Source organism: Scaptodrosophila lebanonensis, unplaced genomic scaffold (genome assembly GCF_003285725.1).
Source record: "Scaptodrosophila lebanonensis strain 11010-0011.00,11010-0021.00 unplaced genomic scaffold, SlebRS2 tig00001482-arrow-arrow-pilon, whole genome shotgun sequence".
NCBI classification, from domain to species: domain Eukaryota; kingdom Metazoa; phylum Arthropoda; class Insecta; order Diptera; family Drosophilidae; genus Scaptodrosophila; species Scaptodrosophila lebanonensis.
The window spans coordinates 7,501-17,500 of record NW_022060778.1 but is presented as its reverse complement, the minus strand read 5'-3'; the positions used below and the strand labels follow the sequence as shown (position 1 = coordinate 17,500).

At 32.4% G+C, this 10,000-nt stretch overlaps 1 non-coding gene across 1 annotated transcript in view; it reads right to left on the bottom strand.

Annotated features, from left to right (window-relative positions):
* Positions 1–6,211: 6,211 nt before the first annotated feature.
* LOC115633600 overlaps positions 6,212–10,000 on the bottom strand; it is a 4,011-nt gene continuing 222 nt past the window's right edge. The window contains exon 1 of the ribosomal RNA XR_003996370.1: positions 6,212–10,000. This exon is cut by the window's right edge and continues 222 nt beyond it. This is a non-coding gene — a ribosomal RNA (large subunit ribosomal RNA).

Here is a 10,000-nt window from a genome sequence, read left to right as displayed (position 1 = left end):
TTTCGTTCAAAAATATTTTTATATTTTCACTTTCTGAAAATATTTGTGTGCTTGTAACATTTATTTAGTATGAATTAAATAAATTAATTCATTTTGAATATGAAATTTATAATTTCATATATTATGTGTGTGTTATTATATATAACTCTACCCATCTTCACTCGCGATGAGCTAGGGTAGGAGAAATATACATACAACACATATAACACACTATTTTTTGCGTACATATTAAAAATATATACACAAATAATGTGTCTTTTTGTTTGTTTGTTCATTTTGTTATTTAACGCTATTTTATATAGCGCAAATACTTTTTTTTTATTAATAAGTCATAACAAGTTATAACTATTAATTTTTCATTTTATATAATAGCCTCCCCAATAACTATATATAAAATTTTACACATGTATAAATACATGTGTACTGTGTTTCTGTCTTTGTACACTATATTAATTGTGTATAATTTTTATACACCTATAGTATATCAAAAACTCATTAAGAACATAGTTCTTAATGTATCACACCAGACTAATTAACGATATAGGGGCAACCAGGTCGGACTTGTTTGGTTTTTCCTACTCCCAAATATCTTTTTCTGTATAGAGGGATTCTAACGACCAGTCGTAATGAACCATAAAAAGGAACAAACTGTCGATACGAAAGAACCATATACATAGTAAAAATTAACGATAGAAGTAAAATATTACAACTATCTTTATGTATATTACGCTACGAATATACAGGATTTATTTGAAATCATTGATTTCTCTTTGCCATATGAAGTAGTTTTGTGCCACTATTTCTTTATATGACACCTTTTTTTCAAAATATACCACTAAATTATCAAGCCTTCTATTATAATAAAAAAATATTTACTATAATAGAATCAAGCTTCTCCACTATATATTATTATACTGATGTGTCTATTTATTTATGTGTTGCTGCCATATTATAATTCGTCAACCGCATCTCTATAAGCACTATTATTTTAATGATGCCCCAGTTCATTAAATATTATATGAAGTAATTTTACTTCGTGCTGATGCTAACTCCATGAAGTAGTTTTGTGCCACTACTTCTTTATGTGACACCTTTTTTTCAAAATATACCACTAAATTATCAAGCCTTCTATTATAATAAAAAAATATTTACTATAATAGAATCAAGCTTCTCCACTATATATTATTATACTGATGTGTCTATTTATTTATATGTTGCTGCCATATTATAATTCGTCAACCGCATCTCTATAAGCACTATTATTTTAATGATGCCCCAGTTCATTAAATATTATATGAAGTAATTTTACTTCGTGCTGATGCTAACTCCATGAAGTAGTTTTGTGCCACTACTTCTATCTGCAGTAGCATTTTTTCCAAATGTACCACTAAATTCAACATGTATTTATGCACCTCCATAACCAAACATAAATACATTTATAGTGTGTTTATTACGAATAAACACACTATATTTATTTTAATACCTTGGGACACCATTTGTATATATGGGCTTACTTTAAATTCAACCAGACTATAGTAAAACCCATATATATTATATACTAAATGCATCTGCACTATTAATGCCGCCACTACATTAATTTATATGAAAAAGTAATTTTACTTCTTCGTGCAGAAGCACACTCCACAAGTATGTTTTGTGCCACTACTTCTATCTGCGATAGCATTTTTTCAAAATGTACCACTAAATTCAACATGTATTTATGCACCTCCATAACCAAACATAAATACATTTATAGTGTGTTTATTACGAATAAACACACTATATTTATTTTAATACCTTGGGACACCATTTGTATATATGGGCTTACTTTAAATTCCACCAGACTTTAGTAAAACCCATATATATTATATGTATTTTATGCACCTCCAAACATAAATACATTTATAGTGTGTTTATAATGAATAAACACACTATATTTATTTTAATACCTTGGGACACCATTTTTATATATGGGCTTACTTTAAATTCAACCAGACTATAGTAAAACCCATATATATTATATACTAAATGCATCTGCACTATTAATGCCGCCACTACATTAATTTATATGAAAAAGTAATTTTACTTCTTCGTGCAGAAGCACACTCCACAAGTATGTTTTGTGCCACTACTTCTATCTGCGATAGCATTTTTTCAAAATGTACCACTAAATTCAACATGTATTTATGCACCTCCATAACCAAACATAAATACATTTATAGTGTGTTTATTACGAATAAACACACTATATTTATTTTAATACCTTGGGACACCATTTGTATATATGGGCTTACTTTAAATTCCACCAGACTTTAGTAAAACCCATATATATTATATGTATTTTATGCACCTCCAAACATAAATACATTTATAGTGTGTTTATAATGAATAAACACACTATATTTATTTTAATACCTTGGGACACCATTTTTATATATGGGCTTACTTTAAATTCAACCAGACTATAGTAAAACCCATATATATTATATACTAAATGCATCTGCACTATTAATGCCGCCACTACATTAATTTATATGAAAAAGTAATTTTACTTCTTCGTGCAGAAGCACACTCCACAAGTATGTTTTGTGCCACTACTTCTATCTGCGATAGCATTTTTTCAAAATGTACCACTAAATTCAACATGTATTTATGCACCTCCATAACCAAACATAAATACATTTATAGTGTGTTTATTACGAATAAACACACTATATTTATTTTAATACCTTGGGACACCATTTGTATATATGGGCTTACTTTAAATTCCACCAGACTTTAGTAAAACCCATATATATTATATGTATTTTATGCACCTCCAAACATAAATACATTTATAGTGTGTTTATAATGAATAAACACACTATATTTATTTTAATACCTTGGGACACCATTTTTATATATGGGCTTACTTTAAATTCAACCAGACTATAGTAAAACCCATATATATTATATACTAAATGCATCTGCACTATTAATGCCGCCACTACATTAATTTATATGAAAAAGTAATTTTACTTCTTCGTGCAGAAGCACACGCCACAAGTATGTTTTGTGCCACTACTTCTATCTGCGATAGCATTTTTTCAAAATGTACCACTAAATTCAACATGTATTTATGCACCTCCATAACCAAACATAAATACATTTATAGTGTGTTTATTACGAATAAACACACTATATTTATTTTAATACCTTGGGACACCATTTGTATATATGGGCTTACTTTAAATTCCACCAGACTTTAGTAAAACCCATATATATTATATGTATTTTATGCACCTCCAAACATAAATACATTTATAGTGTGTTTATTATGAATAAGCACACTATATTTATTTTAATACCTTGGGACACCATTTTTATATATGGGCTTACTTTAAATTCAACCAGACTATAGTAAAACCCATATATATTATATACTAAATGCATCTGCACTATTAATGCCGCCACTACATTAATTTATATGAAAAAGTAATTTTACTTCTTCGTGCAGAAGCACACGCCACAAGTATGTTTTGTGCCACTACTTCTATCTGCGATAGCATTTTTTCAAAATGTACCACTAAATTCAACATGTATTTATGCACCTCCATAACCAAACATAAATACATTTATAGTGTGTTTATTACGAATAAACACACTATATTTATTTTAATACCTTGGGACACCATTTGTATATATGGGCTTACTTTAAATTCCACCAGACTTTAGTAAAACCCATATATATTATATGTATTTTATGCACCTCCAAACATAAATACATTTATAGTGTGTTTATTATGAATAAGCACACTATATTTATTTTAATACCTTGGGACACCATTTTTATATATGGGCTTACTTTAAATTCAACCAGACTATAGTAAAACCCATATATATTATATACTAAATGCATCTGCACTATTAATGCCGCCACTACATTAATTTATATGAAAAAGTAATTTTACTTCTTCGTGCAGAAGCACACTCCACAAGTATGTTTTGTGCCACTACTTCTATCTGCGATAGCATTTTTTCAAAATGTACCACTAAATTCAACATGTATTTATGCACCTCCAAACCAAACATAAATACATTTATAGTGTGTTTATTTGGAATAAACACACTATATTTATTTTAACACATGGGTTACTTCATATATAGTGTGTTTATAATGAATAAACACACTATATTTTAATGCATAGGTTATTTCATATATAGTGTGTTTATTATGAATAAACACACTATATTTATTTTAATGCATGAGCTACTTCATATGTAGTGTGTTTATTTTGAATAAACACACTATATTTATTTTAACTATACAAATGCATGTTATTTTAGTAATACATTTCATATAAAATGCCACAGCATAAAGAAGTAGTGGCACAAAACACCTATATATACATGGTGTCTGTTGCTTGAACAAACACTTGTATATATTATGAAGGAAAATTTTTCTTCATGGTGCGAGAACACCACTGACTCTATAGGTGTTTTGTGCCACTATTTCTTTATGCGGTAGCATTTTATATAAAATATATGACTAAAATGACATTTACCTCTATAGGTTAAATACGTTTATAGTGTGTTTATTTGGAATAAACACACTGTATTTTAATGCATGGGTTACTTCATATATAGTGTGTTTATTATTAATAAACACACTATATTTATTTTAACACATGGGTTACTTCATATATAGTGTGTTTATAATGAATAAACACACTATATTTATTATAATACCTTGGGACACCATTTGTATATATGGGCTTACTTTAAATTCCACCAGACTTTAGTAAAACCCATATATATTATATGTATTTATGCACCTCCAAACCAAACATAAATACACTTATAGTGTGTTTATTATGAATAAACACACTATATTTATTATAATACCTTGGGACACCATTTGTATATATGGGCTTACTTTAAATTCCACCAGACTTTAGTAAAACCCATATATATTATATGTATTTATGCACCTCCAAACCAAACATAAATACATTTATAGTGTGTTTATTATGAATAAACACACTATATTTATTATAATACCATGTGATACATTTAAGAAACATTTGTATTCCTTAATAAATGCATACTTTGTATGTACATTTATATATATTTACACGCCAATACTATAGAATATAGTAATTGGCGTGCGGGTGTGCTTGTTTGTAACATTTCTGATATACTATGTACACATTCCATAGTGATACATAGAGTTATTATATACTTAAGACTTTTCGCATATGCTCAAGTCAAGGGCAAGTATATATTTACACATGCCAATACTAAAATATAGTAAAATTGGCGTACGGGTGTGCTTGTTTGTAACATTTCTGATATACTATGTACACATTCCATAGTGATACATAGAGTTATTATATACTTAAGACTTTTCGCATATGCTCAAGTCAAGGGCAAGTATATATTTACACATGCCGCCAATACTATAATATAGTAAAATTGGCGTGCGGGTGTGCTTGTTTGTAACATTTCTGATATACTATGTACACATTCCATAGTGATACATAGAGTTATTATATACTTAAGACTTTTCGCATATGCTCAAGTCAAGGGCAAGTATATATTTACACATGCCGCCAATACTATAATATAGTAAAATTGGCGTGCGGGTGTGCTTGTTTGTAACATTTCTGATATACTATGTACACATTTCATAGTGATACATATATACTTAAGACTTTTCGCATATGCTCCAAGGGGCAAGTATATATTGACTTGTATATATTATATATTTACACACGCCAATACTATACTAGAATATAGTAATTGGCATGCGCGTTCTTGTTTATAACATTTCTGATACTCTATGTACACCACACCACATTCCAAAGTGATATACATAGAGTTATTATATACTTAAGACTTTTCGCATGCTCAAAGAGACAAGTATATATTAATTTTATACATAGGGACACCATTATGTATATTATTTTGTAGTATATAGGTGGGTAGTTATAATATATATAGGTTAAATATATATAAAAAAAAAAAAATAATAATAATTAATAATAATGGCAGGCCTTAATGAATACACACACCACCACCAACAGTGAGTGAAACACCGGCGGCTACCATTATTGATGATTCTCGATTGACTCTATATATATATTATATATTATTATATATACTACATGCACAATGTACAAAACCATTGCGAAGTCGTATATTTTTATATATAAACATATTATATATATCGTCGAATCATCAAGCAAAGGATAAGCTTCAGTGGATCGCAGTATGGCAGCTGCTCAACCACTTACAACACCTTGCCCGTTACAAAAGTCGTTTACAATTGATTCTAGGCTTTGTCATTGTATTAAATAATGTTTTAATAAGTAACTAGCATTGGCACCAGGTGATCGAAGATCCTCCAAAGTTAACTATGTTACTCATAACATTGGCATCACATATTCATTGTCGTTTATAAATGCATATAAACTTTTAATGATTTAGAAGCCATACAATGCAAATTGCCCCATTTTTATCATTGCAGTCCAGCACGGATACGACCTTAGAGGCGTTCAGGCATAATCCAACGGACGTAGCGTCATACCACTGTTCGCTCGAACAAGTATTGTGCCATAGGTCCGTACCTGCGGTTCCTCTCGTACTACGCAGGAATGCTGTCGCAACAACGTTTTTGTCATTAGTAGGGTAAAACTAACCTGTCTCACGACGGTCTAAACCCAGCTCACGTTCCCTTGCATGGGTGAACAATCCAACGCTTGGTGAATTTTGCTTCACAATGATAGGAAGAGCCGACATCGAAGGATCAAAAAGCGACGTCGCTATGAACGCTTGGCCGCCACAAGCCAGTTATCCCTATGGTAACTTTTCTGACACCTCTTGTTAAAAACTCTTTAAACCAAAAGGATCGATAGGCCGAGCTTTTGCTGTCCCTGTGTGTACTGGACACCGAGATCAAGTCAGCTTTTGCCCTTTTGCTCTATGTGTGGTTTCTGTCCGCACTGAGCTGGCCTTGGGACACCTCCGTTATTATTTGAGAGATGTACCGCCCCAGTCAAACTCCCTACCTGGCAATGTCCTTGAATTGGATCATACCGGAGTAATTGGAGTTATACCAAATTCATAAATTGAAAATACACATAAATGCGCATCCTCTCATTATTAGAATTTGTTTGCAATTATATAACAAACTCATGATACTTTGATCAAGAAGCTTGCATCAAAACCCAATACCATAAGATATATAAAAATATATCCGTATAATGGCTAGGAAATGATACACGTTCCATTTAATCAAGTAAGTAAGGAAACAATAAGAGTAGTGGTATTTCATTGGCGATACTAAACCGAAATCTAATATCTCCCACTTATTCTACACCTCTTATGTCTCCTTACACTGCCAGATTAGAGTCAAGCTCAAAAGGGTCTTCTTTCCCCGCTAATTATTCCAAGCCCGTTCCCTTGGCTGTGGTTTCGCTAGATAGTAGATAGGGACAGTAGGAATCTCGTTAATCCATTCATGCGCGTCACTAATTAGATGACGAGGCATTTGGCTACCTTAAGAGAGTCATAGTTACTCCCGCCGTTGACCCGCGCTTACTTGAATTTCTTCACGTTGACATTCAGAGCACTGGGCAGAAATCACATTGTGTCAACACCCGCTAGGGCCATCACAATGCTTTGTTTTAATTAGACAGTCGGATTCCCCAAGTCCGTGCCAGTTCTGAATTGATTGTTAATTGATAATCGTTATAATTTAAAAGAGCTAAAACTGAAAGGTTTAACCCCTCCAGATTAGTATTCTTAAAAATTTTAGCAAGAAAGTTCCACAATTGGCTACGTAACTAACAATCCGGGGAACAAATGACGATCATTAAAAATAATCGAAATTCTATTTACCCAGAACGAGAACATAAACCATGTTATTGTTTCCCAATCAAGCCCGATTATCTCAATCTTCAGAGCCAATCCTTATCCCGAAGTTACGGATCTAATTTGCCGACTTCCCTTACCTACATTATTCCATCGACTAGAGACTCTTCACCTTGGAGACCAGCTGCGGATATTGGTACGGCCTGTTGAGAAGTTTGCGTGTCCCCACCATAAATTTTCAAGGTCCGAGGAGAAAATATCGACACAACAGTATATGTCATGCTCTTCTAGCCCATCTACCATATCTCTCTGCGAAAGACTTCCATGGTAGTACGGCTATAAAACAGAAAAGAAAACTCTTCCGATATCTCTCGACGGCTTCTTTATGGTCGTTCCTGTTGCCAGGATGAGCACAAGGCCCATATTTAATAACAAACGGATACTCAACAGGTTACGGAATTGGAACCGTATTCCCTTTCGTTCAAAATTATTCAAGTGTATCAATAATAATATGTATGTTGTGTATATATATATATATTTTTACTTGAAAATTTTCGGCTTTCGCCTTGAACTTAGGACCGACTAACTCGTGATCAACCACTGTTCACACGAAACCCTTCTCCACTTCAGTCCTCCAAGGTCTCATTCGATTATTTGCTACTACCACCAAGATCTGTACCAATGGCGGCTCCATGCAGGCTTACGCCAAACACTTCTACGCACACCATTGTACCTTCCTACTCACTAAAGTTTCAAAATTTATATTTTTATATAAATATGAATCATTTACTTTAGCGGTAATGTATAGGTATACAACTTAAGCGCCATCCATTTTAAGGGCTAGTTGCTTCGGCAGGTGAGTTGTTACACACTCCTTAGCGGATTACGACTTCCATGTCCACCGTCCTGCTGTTTTAAGCAACCAACGCCTTTCATGGTATCTGCATGAGTTGTTAATTTGGGCACCGTAACATTACGTTTGGTTCATCCCACAGCGCCAGTTCTGCTTACCAAAAGTGGCCCACTGGGCACATTATATCATAACCTTAAACTTCATTTCAAGAAAGTTAAGGTTCTTACCCATTTAAAGTTTGAGAATAGGTTAAGATCGTTTCGACCCTAAGGCCTCTAATCATTCGCTTTACCAGATAAGATTATTTTATGCAATATATAAATGCACCAGCTATCCTGAGGGAAACTTCGGAAGGAACCAGCTACTAGATGGTTCGATTGGTCTTTCGCCCCTATACTCAATTCTGACAATCGATTTGCACGTCAGAACTGTTTCGGTCTTCCATCAGGGTTTCCCCTGACTTCAACCTGATCAAGTATAGTTCACCATCTTTCGGGTCACAGCATATATGCTCAAGGTACGTTCCAGTTAGAGGTATAAATAATATAAATATTATTATACATAACTATATAGAGCGCCCCGGGATTGAATTAATAAACTATATAAAATAATTTAAAAACTAATCCCATTTGTATTGGTAGTCAAGTTAATTACGCCATTAGGTTTATAAAATAAATCCCAATGACTTGCATATATGTTAGACTCCTTGGTCCGTGTTTCAAGACGGGTCCCGAAGGTATCCTGAATCTTTCGCATTGTTAATCATACAAGTGCCTATAATAAATATAAATATCATAGATATAAATATCATTATATAATTTCGAAAAATTAACACACTGTATTTCATATCAATCTATCAGCACTTTATCAAATTTAATGACATTTATTCTATGTTATCAATGGGCAAGCCATAATAATTTGAATAAACTATAAGCCATATTTTATGATAAATTTTTGTATATGCTAATAGATTACAATGTCCTTATATGGGAAAAATGCACACTATTATTAATAATATTTATTAAATATTATAATTATAATGATGAATTTCCCATAATGGATATTCAGGTTCATCGGGCTTAACCTCTAAGCAGTTTCACGTACTATTTAACTCTCTATTCAGAGTTCTTTTCAACTTTCCCTCACGGTACTTGTTTACTATCGGTCTCATGGTTATATTTAGTTTTAGATGGAGTTTACCACCCACTTAGTGCTGCACTATCAAGCAACACGACTCTTTGGAAATCATCATCTAGTAATCATTAACGTTATACGGGCCTGGCACCCTCTATG